Source organism: Microtus oregoni, unplaced genomic scaffold, assembly GCF_018167655.1.
Source record: "Microtus oregoni isolate MIOR12 unplaced genomic scaffold, Mior012 000018F_ref0000195, whole genome shotgun sequence".
Lineage (NCBI taxonomy): Eukaryota > Metazoa > Chordata > Mammalia > Rodentia > Cricetidae > Microtus > Microtus oregoni.
Genome location: NW_024543077.1, coordinates 28647927 through 28664588, shown reverse-complemented (window position 1 = coordinate 28664588; position 16662 = coordinate 28647927). Strand labels below are relative to the sequence as shown.

General features: G+C 41.4%; 2 pseudogenes; one reads left to right on the top strand and one right to left on the bottom strand.

Annotated features, from left to right (window-relative positions):
* Nucleotides 1–4091: 4091 nt before the first annotated feature.
* Nucleotides 4092–5315, bottom strand: LOC121459067 (annotated as a pseudogene).
* Nucleotides 5316–5965: 650 nt separating this feature from the next.
* On the top strand, nucleotides 5966–14124 carry LOC121458783 (annotated as a pseudogene).
* Nucleotides 14125–16662: the final 2538 nt, after the last annotated feature.

The following is a 16662-nucleotide window of genomic DNA, read 5'->3' as shown; positions in this document are numbered from 1 at the left end:
TTTAAAAATTAGGAGAGATTATTTGTGGAATCTTAATAATTTTCTGAAGTTGCTGCAAGGCAGTGACCATCTATATCCCACTATTGGAGTAAAAAATTCAAAACAGTAATTAGAACCAAACTATAAAAGGTGAGAACGATTTAAATAGTCAAAGAGAATTATCATTTAAAGCAGAAAAAAATTGGTTTAGTGGAAATAAAATTATAGGACACATATATGGATGGTTTGGATCTGAAGTTTGGTTACATTCAAGACATTTTTCTTTTTTAAAAAAATATTTATTTATTTATTATGTATACAATATTCTGTCTGTATGCCTGAAGGCCAGAAGAGGGTCCAAGACCTATTTACAGATGGTTGTGAGCCACCATGTGGTTGCGGGGAATTGAACTCAGGATCATTGGAAGAGCAGGCAATGCTCTTAACCCTTGAGCCATCTCTCCAGCCCCCAAAAGACATTTTTCTTGATACAGGGTTTCTCTGTAGCTTTGGAACATGTACTGGAAGTAGCTTTTGTATAGCAGGCTGGCCTCAAACTCCACCTGCCTCTGCCTTGCAAGTGCTGGGATTAAAGGCATGAGCCAACACCTCATGGTCTTCATTCTAGGCATTTTAAACTCTATGCATTCCCCTATAGGAATTTTACTGCAGAGGAAAGATATTATTTTAAAATCAATATTTTTACCATATAAACAGACAAAAAGCTATAAAGTTATATGGAAAAAATATGAGTGGATATTAAAAAGAAAATGGAAGCTTCATCTATTAGCAAGAATTGACCACAGTTAAATTATGGACTGTTTTACTAATGTTAAAATTGAATCATAATGGACAGCAAGTAAACACTGGCAAAGTGCTTGCAGTAATTTCTTGGGAGAGATTAACAACAAATATCTCTTTTGCCATAATATTAATAATCATGATCATCCTGACACATTTCAGACTTAAGGAAGCCCTTTGAGTTCAAGCATGCCTGCTGTACTTCTTCCAGTAAACTTGAGGGCTGTGAATAACATCTGCGTTAGCCAACAGAAAAAGCATTTTGCCCAGCTGAAAGAGTCCATTTTTCCTATTAAGATTTGGGCTAGTGTTGGCCAGCCAGGGGCACTCCTTGTTAGTGATTAGAAGCTGCTTCGCTGAATCAGATAAGGCACAGGTTTGAACTGCCTCCAAGCACAGTGCAGGGAGGAGGGGAGCTGGCTGTTCTGCTTTTTGATCTGCCTTTTGGCTATATTTAGTATATATGCTGGCTGAGAAATAAACTCAGGCTGTTTTCTATTGACCTTTCATGCTGTAGGTCTAACCTATGATTCTGCCTTCATTTCTCTTAATCTAACTTTTCCTTAGCCTCAGCATCCCCTCCGAGGGAACCCCTAGGTGAATTTTGCTAGACTGTTTAAATGGGGTATCCTGTCTCTATAAGTCTTCAGACTGAATGTTGTATCTAAAAACCACTCAACCCTCAGCTCCTCGCTCGTGACCACCTTATATTCCTCTCTCTTTCCAGACATGTCACTTCCTATCTGCAACTCCTTAGTGATAGGATTAAAGATATGAGACACCAGCATTTGACTCTACAACAAACTAGTGTGACTACTGGGATTAAAGCTATGTGTCAGCCTTGCCTGTGGTATAAGGCTGGCCATGGCATGTGTTTTACTTTATGATCATCAGGCAAGCTTTATTATTAAAATATAAATTAAAAAATAAAATTAAATAATTAGAAGCAAGCATCTGAGATCAAGAAGAGAAATGTAGAACTGTTTATCACCAAAGAGTATAAGAAATATTCTGAGTACAAATTGGTGAAGGTCCATCATTTTCAAAACAATGAATGATATGATTAAATTATAGTTCACAAAATTAGCAACATAGATGACACTATTTACAAAACAAGAGACAAACACAAATATATATATACATATACATATATATGTTTCTTAAAGAAGAATTGTATATGTGTGTGTGTGTGTGTGTGTGTTTCTTAAAGAAGAACTGTAAGATTCTAATCAAAATCAATTCCCAAGAAATCACTGGCCATCACACATCCTGTACACTCCTGTTCTCTCCTTTACCAATAATAGAAAATGGGTTTTGGTGAAAAGGACTGTTTCACAAAATTTACAATATTCTCTTGAGGTCTTCTGATGTTTTCATTTTACAGAAAATAGTTTTGATTACTGAAAGCATCTCATTCTCTTTTGATAAGGAAAATGATATCTGTTAGGATCACTGCCATGTTGTTTCCTACAATTGGTGATTGAATCCAAGTCTGCACCACAGTGAGGAAATGAAATCTTTTTAAATGGTTTTTCAAGAGAACAGATTTTTAAACAATCAGTGTACATGTAAAGCAACTTGCTTTACTCCAACTGCTCTATAAGTTCCAAGAATCTTTGAAAATAAGGTTACTGCTATTTTTGTGTGTTTGTGCATGACAGAGAATATCATACACACACACAGACACATACACACTCATACACACACAAAGAGGTGACATACAGAAAGGAAGGTTGCTGAATTGGGAATATTAGAGATTTGTTAACTGTAGGCCCATATTTCTGTATGGTGCAGCAGCCAGGCATAAAAACCATAGGCCTGGTCTGAGCTGATCATGTAGCTCAGCAGACAAGCTGTCTCTGCATAAAAATAGCAAGGATGTATAGTTCCTTTCTTCTTTTGTTAGAAATGTAGATCTCCTGAGGAGAGGTATTGGCTGAAACTGGTCAGGATGTTTGGTGCCTATTTCTTGGAAATTTGGAGGAAGTCTTATAGAAATGCTAATTCATGGCCTGCGAGACAGCTAGTACACTTAGGTGCAGACCTGACTAAAAGCCCATTCACCTGGTTGCCTAGGAGACAGCCTAATGTGTTTTTCCACTCAATTTATGTGATGATATATAAGGTGTTTGGATAATAAACAAGAAGAGATCTTCGAGAGACCTTGCCCTACAGGATGACCCTGTAAGTTGCGTCTGATCATTCCTCCCTTCCAGTCCAGTTAGGGAAAATAATTATCTGTGTTGGACCCACACGGGCTTCAACAATTAACCTATCAACTAGCATGTAGGTATCTGAATTCAGGTCATCCACAAAAAGAATATGTGCTGAGCCACCTGCCCAGACACATAAATGCGTTTATCCAGTAAGTCAAGTCTTTCTCAGATTAATAAAAACAAAAAAAAAAAAAAACATAAAAAAGAAAAAGATGATCCTTATGAAGATCATCTATAAAAATTATGATTTTGTGTATGATAAGTTTCCACCACTAAATGAATACAAATAGATTTGTTCAACAATTTATAACTGGACAACTGATAACAAACCAATATTCACAGTGGAAACACTCAGAAAGCTCAAGGGATTATGTATTGATTATACCAACACTTAAGTAGCAAAGATTCAAATATGAAGATAGCAACAACTGGAAAACATAGAAATGCCAGGAAATGGAAAGAAGCAGGCATCTAAGATGAATAATAGCAGTCTTTTAACATAACCTTTCCAAAAAACAATAATTACTGATAAAATTAGAAATTTTCTGAAGAAAATTGATGAAGTCCATTATTTTTTTTGGCAGTTTCCAAGTATTTTTATTCAGAATTCTTGTGTTTGTTTCCTGAATCAATAAATACTATACAAAACAATGTAAAAATGGCTACCATATTCTCTCCCCTGCTCCCTTCACCTGGGGAACAATTCCCCGGACAACTTCATGCAGGGATTCTCCCTGTAGATTTGGTCCAGCAAATAAGGCCAGACATCTTTTAGACCCTTGACTCACTTTTGGAGACTTGGCAGGGTAAGAAACCCTTTAGAGTCAGGTGACTGACTGACTAGGTTAGGGAAATGATTAGTGTTTTGGTGGGAGGGAGACGGCGCCTGGGGCAGAGCCTACCCCAAAGAAAAGGGTGTCTAAAATGTTCAAGGTTCCTTCTTTTTTGCCTCAAAAAGTGACATTTATTAAAGAGAGAAAAACAAAAACAAAAAAACAAGATGTCCATCCCTTGGCTCCCTTCCCTCCCCCCTCCAGCTGTTCCTCAGCCCCCCAGGACTGAACCCTGGCTATGGCCAGGTAGCAGGACAGCCCCTCAAATGAGGTCACCAACATTGAGGGGCATCCCTTCAATGGAAGTGTTGTAGAATGTCTCAATGTCTTGAAGAGTCCTCTTGTCCTCTTCCGTCACCATGTTAATGGCCACACCTTTACGGCCAAAGCGACCACCACGGCCAATTCTGTGAATGTAGTTTTCCCTGTTTGTGGGAAGGTCATAATTGATGACTAGGGAGACCTGCTGCACATCAATGCCTCTGGACAACAGGTCAGTGGTAATTAATACTCTGCTAGAACCAGAACGGAACTCCCTCATGATCACATCTCGTTGCTTTTGTTCCATATCACCATGCATGGCAGAAACAGTGAAATCCTGGGCATGCATCTTCTCAGTGAGCCAATCCACCTTCCTTCTGGTATTGATAAAGATTACTGCCTGGGTGATAGTCAGGGTTTCATACAAGTCACACAATGTGTCAATCTTCCACTCCTCTTGTTCCATATTGATGTAGAATTGGCGGATACCCTCCAGGGTCAACTCTTCCTTCTTTACAAGAATCTGAATGGGGTCTCTCATGAACTTCTTGGTCACCTCAAGGACATCAGAGGGCATTGTAGCAGACAACAAAACTACCTGTGTGTTACTGTTGAGCTTCTGGAATATATCATAGATCTGGTCCTTGAACCCACGGCTTAGCATTTCATCTGCTTCATACAGTACAAACATCTTGATATATTTTGGCGACAAGTATCTCCAGTTAAGCATATCAAACACCTGGCCAGGTGTACCCACGATGATATGGGGGGCCTCCATCTGCAGCTTCTGCACCTCAGCATGCACATTGGTGCCCCCAATACAGGCATGACAAGAGGCACCCATGTAGTCTCCTAATGCCATGACCACTTTTTCTATCTACTGAGCCAACTCGTGAGTGGGTGCCAGAACCAAAGCCTGAGTGGCCTTTAGATCTAACTCAATCTGTTGCAAAATTGATATGGCAAATGTAGCTGTTTTCCCAGTCCCAGAATAGCTTGAGCAATCACATCATAACCCTTGATACAAGGAAGAATGACTCGCTGCTGGATGGCAGAGGGCTTCTCAAAACCATAGGCATAAATAACACGGAGGAGAGATTCTGAGAGATTCATGTCATCAAAACTATCCACAATCTCATTCCAGTTACTCTCGATGACACCTTCGGGCTCCATCCCGTCAGGGCCATTGTCTCTGGATCGAGAATCCTGACTCGCAGACATGATCCTTACAATCTAGATGATGAAGGTCCATTATTTTAAAGATAACCAATAATATATTTAGATTACAGTTAGATTACAGATAAAGTAGTATAAAAATTCATGTATAATGACTTCTATACATTCCACAATTATACATAAATAAAAAATGTGCACAATTTTTGTGAAAGAATTAAGGGGAATGATATAAAAAGGCAAAAGCAGATGCAGAAATATATAGTCAACTTTTAATCAAAAGACCAAAGCAAACTCAGGCAAGGAAAAGTGTGATCTTGACCAATGTTACCCAGCTACTTCTGATTATATGTGTACAGAAATAAAAGAAACACAAACTGCACAACTTTCACAAAGTTATCTCAAAGTAACACTTAAACTGTTGTTTCTGACCTCCAGTTACTAATGTCTTTCAAAGACAGAAGCCTCATGACATAGATGTTTTCTTTGCAAACAGAGGAGATCTATTGTGATGGCTCCCCATCCCCTTGTGCTTTCTTCTGATTTCAGATATATGCTGCTCCACTGATACCCAATCCCAAACAACCTAGAAAAATGATTTAAGGAGTAGTGGGGAAAGCAGGTGGTTGGAGATTCGTGCCTGAGCAGTGGGCCGGGGGCCTTTGGGGAGCCTGAGAGGGAGAGCCAGGGGTGCAGGGGACCATGGGAACAGCCTTCGCAAAGAGCACTGGTCCTGTGCCCCCCTCTACAGGTTCTGGGCACACCTGGGGAGTCCCTGGCAGGCAGGAGAAGGAGGAAGAGCCAGTACTACTTAAGGTGAACCCCAGGGATAGCATCATTGAGGGCCCAGAGCTAGAAGTGATCAAAGCTTCAGGGAGTCAGGGAGATAGAGGAAGAGGATGAGAAGTTAAAGGAGCTACAAAATGAGGTAGAGAAGCAGATTAATAAAAGTACAACCCCAGGTAATGCTGGCTCAGTGATCACATCTCTTGAGGAAAAGATGGAGGCTGATGCCAATTCCATCTATGTTAGCAATGTGGACTATGGTGCAACAGCAGAAGAGCTGGAAGCTCACTTTCATGTATGTGGTTCAGTCAACCCTGTTACTACAGTCTGTGCCAAATTCAGTGGTCTTGCCAAACAGTTTGCCTATGTAGAATTATTAGACAAAGAGTCAGTGAGGATTTCCCTGGCTTTAGATGATTCCCTGTTTAGAGGGAGACAGATTAAGGTGATTCCCATCAGCACAACAGATGGGTTTCCAATGTGCCCAATACCGTGCATGAACTGCCAATTACAGCAACTCCCAGTCTTGATTCTGGGATCAAAAAAAAAAAAAAAAGAATTAAAAGAAAAGAAAGAAAAACAGAAGATGAAAAATATTTTTTAAGAAAGACCAGCCTGGTCTACAAGAGCTAGTTCCAGGACAGGAACCAAAAGCTACGGAGAAACCCTGTCTCGAAAAATCAAAAAAAAAAAAAAAAAAAAGAAAGAAAGATATACTATGGAAGGGGGAGAATCCCATAACTAACTGAGGAGGGACCTGCTCTGTGTAGTAGGGCAGGCCCAGGGACTGGGGCAGTGGTGACATGTTCCCTCTGGAGATTCGATAGAGACACTTCTCAAATGTGCAACCTGCTCACTGTTTGCCTGCTCTACTTCACTCTTTGGGGCCTGCTCAAGGGAAGGTGGGCATGGGTGATAGGAGGGCTTTTTTTCAACCAGAGCTCTGGAAGGGCACCAATCTGTTCAGCTTGTTTTCTTTCCTCATCTTCTCCCTGCCTATTGCAGACCCTGCCTGCCTTCTCCTGTCCTTTCAGGTCTAGGCAAAGTCTGCCTTTCTTTCCTAGGGACTCCTGCTCCTCAGGATTGTCTGGTGAACTATTGTTTGCTTTTTTGTTTCTTTTTCTGTCTTGAGTGTCTTTCTTTGAAGGTTTTTGTAGTGCAAAGAACTCACTCCCAGTGGATTCAGTGTGAATTATACTTTCCCTTGGGGAAATACACTACTATGTTTGGGGAAGTTTTACAGTGTATTTTTGTTGTTGTTGTTGTTGTTGTTCAAGGAGGTGGGAGCTGGATTTTGTTTATTTTTTTAAACTCATTTAAAAGGGATGGGGTTTAGGCTGGGCGGTGGTGGCGCACGCCTTTAATCCCAGCACTCGGGAGTCAGAGGCAGGTGGATCTCTGTGAGTTCGAGGTCTTCATTTCTCTTCATCCAACTTTTCCTCAGTCTCAGCACCCCTTCCCAGGGAACCCATAGATGAATTCCACTAGACAAACCAAATGGGGTATCCTCTCTCTATATGTCCTCAGACTGAATGCTGTTTCTAACAAAACACTCAGTCCTCAGATCCTCTCTCCTCCCACCCTATATTCTCCTCTCTGCCCAGCCATGTCTCTTCCCATCTGTATCTCCTTAGTGCTGGGATTAAAGATGTGAGACACCACCACTTGATTCTAGGTCAAACTAGTGTGACTACTGGAAGTAAAGGTGTGTGTCAGCACTGCCTCATCTGGCTATGGCATCTGTTTTACTTTATGATCTTCAGGCAAGCTTTATAATTAAAATAATAATGAAAAATAAAATAAAGCTTCTAAGATCAAGAAGAGAAAACTAAAACTGTTTATCACCAAAGAGTATAAAAAATATTCTGAGTACAAATTGGTGAAGCTCCATCATTTTTAAAAAACAAATGATACAATTAGATTATAATTCATGAAATCAACAAAAGAGATGGCACCATAAACAAAACAAGACACACAAACTCAAATCTACAAATACAAATTATGGTTCCTTAAGTAAGAACTACAAGATTTTTTTTTTTTGATTTTTTCAAGACATGGTTTCTCCGTAGCTTTTGGTTCCTGTCCTGGAACTAGCTCTTGTAGAACAGGCTGTCCTCGAACTCACAGAGATCGGCCTGTCTCTGCCTCCCGAGTGCTGGGATTAAAGGAGCGCGCCACCACCGCCTGGCTTGGAACTACAAGATTTTTTTTTTAATATTTATCTATTTATTTATTATGTATACAATATTCTTCATGCATGTATGACTGAAGGCCAGAAGAGGGCACCAGACCTCATTACAGATGGTTGTGAGCCACCATGTGGTTGCTGGGAATTGAACTCAGGACCTTTGGAAGAGCAGGCAATGCTCTTAACCGCTGTGCCATCTCTCCAGCCTGAACTACAAGATTCTAATAAAAATCAAATTACAGGAAATCACTGGCCATCACACATCCTGTACACTCCAGTTCTCTCCTTTACCAATAACAGAAAATGGGTTGGGTGGGAGGGCTGTTTCACTAAAATTTGCAATATTCACTTGAAGCCCTCTGATGTTTTTACTATACAGAAAATAGTTTTGATTGCTGAAAGCATCTCATTCTCTTATGATAAAGAAAATTATATCTGTTAGGATCACTTAGACACCATTTTGTTTCCTAAAATTGGTGATTGCCTCTAAGTCTGCTTCAGAGGAAGTGAAAACTTTTTAAAAGAAATTTCAAGAAAAGCGAATTTTAAAGAATCAGTGTACATGTAAAGTAACTTGCTTTACTCCAACTGCTTTATAAGTCATACTTTTGAAAACAAAATATTGCCATATTTTGAGAATGGTTGTGCATGAGAGCAAAAGCCTTAAATATGTGTACATTTGATAAACAAAAACAGAGGTTGTCAGGTCCCCTGGATTGGTATTAGTAGAGATTTAGTTACTTCCCAACTTGAGTGTAGGTTTGAACTCAGGTGATCCACACACAAAAAAATATGTGCTGAGCCACCTGCATTGGACAGTCAGCTACATGGCTCAAATGCATTCATTTCATTTTTTTTTCTTTTTAGAGAAAGGGTTTCTCAGTAGCTTTGGTGCCTGTCCTGGAACTAACTTTTGTAGACCAGGCTAGCCTCAAACTCACAGATATCCACCTGCCACAATGACCCAGCATATGCATAATTTTAAAAGTGTGAATTGATACAGTCAAGTAAGAGCTTTGAAGGTATAAAATAGAGGACACTCAAGGTCACTGCCCTGGAAAGCAACCTGATTCAACATAACAGAAATTGTCTCAGAAACAATATTTCTATCAGGATGGAAACGCAGCTCTTCTAGAATTAATATGCCTTTTCCACTGAGAAATCACCTTGCACATTTAGGAATTTAATTTAAAAAAAAGTCGCTTTAATGAAGGTATGCATCAATCTCTGTCCAATGCTCAAAGGGGAGCTAGGATAGGAAGATTTTGCATTCCATATATGCTGTTATCCTTAAGTATCTTTTAGGATCATGGTTCAGATAATACTTTGAACAAATGAAATAGAAACAAGCAACTTGTAAGTCTAGATATTTAGGCAAAAATATTCCCAGAGGGCTGGAGAGATGGCTCAGCGGTTAAGAGCATTGCCTGCTCTTCCAAAGGTCCTGAGTTCAATTCCCAGCAACCACATGGTGGCTCACAACCATCTGTAATTAGGTCTGGTGCCCCCTTCTGGCCTGCAGGCATACACATAGATAGAATATTGTATACATAATAAATAAATATTAAAAGAAAAAAAAAAAGGTGTAAAAAAAAAAAAAAAAAAAAATATTCCCAGAATAAGTACACCAGTGACTTGTTACAGCAGGCCATTCTTCACTGATGGGGTTCTAAGGTGAAGGTAACAAGGGATGAGACAGACTGGACAAGTAAAAGGTAAAAAAAAGATAGGGTGGGGAGGTGTTGCAGAAGATACATCCCAGGCACAGTAAGCTTCTGAAGAAAAATAGCATCCTGTCAGGTAGTGGTGTAACACACCTTTAATCCCAAGACACAGGGTAAAGAGCCACGTGGTTCTCTGTGAGTACAAGGCCAGCCTGGTCTACAGAGTGAGTTCCAGGACACTCAGTGCTATCCCAGAGAAACACTTGTATCAACAACAAAAAATAAACAAACAGACAAAAACAAAACAAGACAAGATGACAGCTAGCATTTTGTATACTAATTCCTGGGGGGGGTGATGGAAGAATTATATGAAGTCAGCAGAAACTATCATACAATGAGACAAATTTAGGAGGAGCCTAGTCTAACAATTCTATACAAGGGGTACACGGCATAGCGCATCTTGATATCCTTCCTAAGCCCAGAGCAACCTTGGTATTGGTAACCATAGCTCCACAGAGTGGGAAAGGTTGGGTTGTCAAGATCTGAAGCAACCCCTCCACAAAGGCCTTGGCACCAGACCTTTTTGGGCTTTCCTGTTTTTAGAGAAGGGGCTCTGTTTTTATTATCAAAACATCAGGTCCTTAGAGAAACTCACAAGGCTTAGGCCCCAGGCTGTTACTAGGTCTCCCAAGAATATCCCACCTCTCTGCCTGAGGTCCTAAATGAAAGACTTGATTGATCAGCCCAGTCCTTCACACAACAGTGTTTTACATTTCAAATATGTGTCACCTGGTATCATATTGCCCATCTGGTAGAACTATGCTTTTCTCAAAAGGAAAACAGGAACTTTAAGGCAAACCAGGCCTTTGGTTGTGACCTTGTAATGCCTCCTAGAGCAGCCGGGTAAGAGGCCTGTTCTTTGATATTTTGATGGGCCTACTGTTTTGTTTTGTTTTTTTCAAATCAGTAATGGCTTCTTTGAAATGCTTTGGAGTCAAATATTTGCACAATCCAGGTGAACAATGCATACCCAAGCATTCTAACCTCTACCAGCTCTGATTAGCATATACTTAGCTTTTGGGTATTTTAGGCACAGTACTCCCTCTGCTAAATTCTACTTTATGAGACTTAATTATTTTCTAAGCATTGGTAAATTCTTTGTATCAATGTAGTGGCGTAAACGAATGCAGACAGATTGTAAAAATATATATAGTTTTAATGTAGAAATAGACTTACAGAACCACCGTTCCCACGGAGACCAGGAAAGCAGAAGAGACAGCTCAGAGCACGCTTGCCAAATTTATAGGCAGACATTAGCCCGAGGCGAACACACCTCCTAAGGGGCGGGACTTATCCCTACATCTCCCCTTTTTGTCTAAATAAGACAGAACTAAACCAAATACAACTACATACAATAACAACAAATAATAAATATAACAAACAATATTGAGAACAAAAGCTTTGCTAAACATTCTATCTCAAGGAGTCCAAATAATGTAAAGAGTAACTACAATTATATAATCTTCAACTCGGTCAAAGATCTGAGAAGGGAATAAACACTACTCAACAAATGAGATATATCCAAAATGTGCAACAATTGACAGAGACAACTGACTACCTGGGCAATCACCCAAAGTCTCGTTTGCAATGTTGAGTCAACCAATTTTGGCTAAGGCCTAACATAACTGACATACCATTATTAAAGGTAAGGAACTTTTCAAAACTATCTTACCCTGACTTGGCAGGATATGACAGTCCTGTTTTATCCATTGATGCACGCTCTGTATCTCTGTCAGTGGTTGAGGTATGGGCATTTCTTTGCCCAAAGGCCAGTTCTGCCAAATAGAAAGGCTCCAGATGGAGTGTCTTTGGTGCTCAACATTCTCTCGGGAATAGAGCGGTGTTGCCAGGAGCAATTGTGTCTCACTATCACGAAACTCTGAGTTAGATTAAAGGCCATTTTCTACAGCTCTTTGAAGAAGTTGAAGATTATCTATCTATACTGAGTATAATTTCTATATATCTAAAGAACCTGATTAGTCTGATTATAAATGACAAACTTAGATGACTATTTATCTATATAATTCTCAATATCTATCTAACTTAAAGACTAAGACAATAAACAACTGTGTAACAAATGAGGATAATGACCTCCAAATATAAACACTGTACAAATATACATTGCAATATGGTAAATATATATCAATACACAAACATATAAGTATCTTAATCAGAGGTAGAAATGTACACTGCAATATGGTAAATATATACAATATATATATATATCAATAAATATATGTCAATACATAAAAAATGTTTTAAAGAGAGATAGAAACATGCATGCATACAATAGTCAATATAATTTAACTTTGTATCAATATACAAGAATCGATACCAATATATTTGTCTAAAAGCAGTAACTCACAATTTTAAATCTATTATCCCATCATATCAACAATTCTACTCTTCTACATTATGGTATAGTGGTGGAGTGCTAGCCAGAATGTGAGATGCCTTTGATAAACTCCACAAATTTAAATATAAATGGAGATTATATTTAAAGCTTAAATGCAAAGTGCTCAATATTGAGAAGATATTGGAAAATGTAGGCCTCTCTGAGTTTGGCAACTTGATTCTATGAATGCATCGACCCTGTTGAAGTTGACTAGAAAAGTGTTTGTACACCCAGCTTCCTGTGAAAGACTTAGAGGCACCTTAGCACTACTGCACCCCCCTTCCTGGGAACCAAGCCTTTAGCATTAGAAGACACCTTAGCATGACTGCACCCTCCTTCCGGGGAACCAGGGCCCTGGTAAACAACAACACCTGTACAGAGAGCTTTGAGGACTTTCCATCTCCATTGTATAGACCCGGACCCTGGAACTGGGGTGAGACGACCTTGTAACCATCATAACATTGACCAAGGCTCCTCCTTGTAACCATAACATTGATCAAGGCTCCTCCTTGTAACCATAATATTGATCAAGGTTCCTCCTTGTAACCATGACATTGATCAAGGCTCCTCCTTGTAACTGTTACAGCATTGATTAAGTAGAGCTAGCTGACCGTTAAATGAACTAGTCAAAATAGTAGACAAATGATTTTTGGGCTTTCCCTTTGATTTTGTACTCCCCCCTCCCAGATTTTGTGGTTTTTTTTCCTTTAAAAGAGCTTGTAATAGACAAAGTAGTCATCCTTCTCCTCTCGAGGCTGGGGGACCTCTGCCGTGGCAGAATAAAAATTCCTCTTGCTATTGCATCAACAGTGTTGTGAGTGTCTTTTGGAGCGACCTCCTCCTTGGTGGGGATTTAGAGCCCAACATTTGTTGCATGGGCCGGGAAGTGATGGTAGCCCTCAGACCCATTCCTGACCCGGTTGGAGGTAAGAGCGCTCGTCTGAATGTTTTATGTTTGTCTATTTCTGTTATTGTGCTTTATGTTTATGAAATTTGAAGGAATATTGCACCTGCGCAGGGCTAGTATTTGAAGGGGACCAGGCAGTGGGACAGACGTGTCAGGGAACACTCCCTGGCCCAGCCATGGAGGACGCTTCACTGGCAATTTGTGAAACTAGGAGTGACCAGGTCATCTTAGTTTCTAGGGAGTGTGGCCCTTATCGCCCACTCCCTTCCAGGTTCATATCAGTTTGTTGCAGCGCAGCTCTCGGTTTTGAGTCTGTGTCTGTCATTTTGTATTGTTGTTTTTGTCTTTGTGTTCGTTTTTGAGTTGGAATCTAGTGCAATGGGACAACAAATAACTACCCCCTTAACTTTGACTTTAGACCACTGGAAAGAGGTTGAGGACAGAGCTTGCAACCAGTCTATGGTAATCCGAAAGAAATGCTGGCAAGCGTTCTGTTCTGTGAAGTGGCCCACTTTCGGAGTGGGCTGGCCACAGGACGGAACATTTAATCTGAATGCTATTTTGCAGGTTAAGACAAGAGTCTTTCGGCCTGGCCCGCAGGGCCATCCTGATCAACTTCCTTACGTCGTAACTTGGGAGAGCTTGTCCAGAGACCCTCCGCCCTGGGTCAAACCATTTGTCCTGCCTGCAGGAGCCGGAAACCCAGGACCAGTTCCCTGGCCCTCCACCACCCCTTTGACTCCCGAGGACGGCATCAACCCCAACTGCTCCTCCCCTGGACCCGTTGTCCTCTCTCTTCCCCGTGCAGGAGCGACCAAAACGGAAGTCCCAGACCCAGACACCACCAATACTGCACTCTAGACATTCATCCTATGGTGCCTAATCCTTATAATCTCTTAAGTACCCTGCCTCCGACCCATGTATGGTACTTAGTACTTGATTTAAAAGATGCTTTTTTCTGTCTAAGACAGAGCCAGCCATTGTTTGCCTTTGAATGGAAAGATCCCGATTCAGGAGTTTCTGGGCAGCTCACCTGGAAGAGACTACCCCAGGGATTCAAAAATTCTCCAACTCTATTCGATGAGGCCCTACACCAGGATCTGGCCAGTTTTCGCGCCACCAATCCAGAGGTAATCTTACTCCAATATGTAGATGACCTCCTGCTGGCTGCAGAGACTGAGCAGGGATGCCTCAGAGGGACTCGAGCCCTACTCACCAGATTAGGTGAACTGGGCTACAGGGCATCTGCTAAAAAGGCACAGATCTGCAAGAAGCAAGTAGCCTACCTGGGGTACCTCTTGGAGGGTGGACAGAGATGGCTAACAGACAGTCGGAAGCAGGCCGTGGCACAAATTCCCCCTCCCAAAGGGGCACGAGAGGTCCGAGAGTTTCTGGGAACTGCTGGTTTCTGTAGGTTATGGATACCGGGTTTCGCTGAAATGGCCGCCCCACTGTATTCGCTTACCATAGCCAAGGTCCCTTTCTCCTGGGGAGAGGACCAACAACGGGCTTTTGATAAAATAAAAAGGGCCCTCCTTTCGGCCCCTCCTTTGAGTCTCCCTGATGTCACCAAACCATTCACCTTATACGTAGATGAGAACAAGGGGGTAGCAAAAGGGGTGCTGACTCAGAAACTGGGACCCTGGAAAAAGCCAGTGGCCTACATCTCCAAAAAGATGGACAATGTGGTGACAGGATGGCCCCCTTGCCTCTGCATGGTATCAGCTCTAGCTACCCTGGTCAAAGATGCAGATAAATTGACTCTGGGCCAACCACTGACTATAATAGCACCTCATGCTTTAGAGACTGTAATTCGTCAACCCCCTGATAGATGGCTCTCGAATGCCCGCATAACCCACTACCAGTCGCTGTTGCTCAACCCTGAACACATCACATTTGGAAATGCGACGTTGCTGAACCCCGCCACCTTGCTTCCCAATTCGGAACCCACTGTTTGGGTACCTCATGACTGTCACCATATATTGGCAGAATACCACGGAACCAGGGAGGATTTGACTGATTGCCGGCTTCCTGATGCAGATTATACCTGGTTCACAGATGGCAGCAGCTTCTTCACAGAAGGTGAGCGAAAGGCGGGGGCGGCGGTGGTGGATGGACAAAATACCATATGGGCACGGGCATTGCCCCCAGGAACCTCTGCCCAAAAGGCAGAATTAATAGCCCTAACTAAGGCTTTAGAGCTAGCAAAAGGACAAAAAGTAAACATATATACAGACAGCCGTTATGCATTTGCAACGGCCCCTGTCCATTGGGAAATTTATCGATTTATCGATTTTATCCTAACCTCTGCTGGAAAAGAAATTAAAAATAAGACTAAAATCCTGGGACTATTAAAGGCTCTCTTCCCACCCAAGAAGGTGAGCATTATTCATTGCCCAGGACATCAGAAGGGCGATGATCCAATTGCCAAAGGAAATCAGATGGCAGTTGAGATGGCTAAAAAGGCCGCGCTTAACTCAGAAATATTATCATTGGCAGAGGCACCCTCCTCCATAGAAGATCATTTCCAATATTCAACCCAGGATCTAGAGACTATTCAGAAACTTAATGCAGACTTTGATGAACAACAAGAAGATTGGAAATATCAGGGCAAAACTGTGTTGCCCAAGAAAGATGCTTTTGAGCTGGTCACTCAAATGCATCGATGGACTCATTTAGGACATAAAAAGATTAAATATCTTATGGAAAACACAGATTTTTATATTCCAGGTCTTAACTCACTCATACAGCAAGTGACATCAACTTGTGTCCCCTGCGCCAAGGTAATTGCAAAACGGCAAAGTGCCCCGGAGAGCATAAGAATAAGGGGAGACCGACCTGGTACTCATTGGGAAGTGGACTTTACTGAAATAAGGCCAGGAAAATATGGTAATAAGTATCTCCTAGTTTTTATAGACACCTTCTCCGGTTGGACTGAAGCTTTTCCCACCAAACGAGAAACGGCTCAAATGGTGGTGAAGAAGATACTAGAAGATATTTTTCCTCGGTTTGGCCTGGCCAAGGTAATCGGGTCTGACAATGGCCCAGCCTTTGTGTCCCAGGTAAGTCAGGGTGTGGCCAAGACACTGGGTATTAATTAGAAATTACATTGTGCATACAGACCCCAGAGTTCAGGACAGGTAGAAAGGATGAATAGAACCATAAAGGAGACTTTATCCAAATTAGCTTTGGAATCTGGCATTAGAGACTGGGTACAGCTCCTTCCCCTAGCCCTGTTCCATGTGCAGAACACCCCTTCTCGGCTTGGACTTACTCCCTATGAGATCCTATATGGGGGGCTTCCCCCATTGGCCTCCTTTAGGGCCCCTCCTGACCCTGCTACTCACAAACCTGATTTGCAGGCATGGCTAAAAGCACTTCAGATCATCCAGGCCCAAG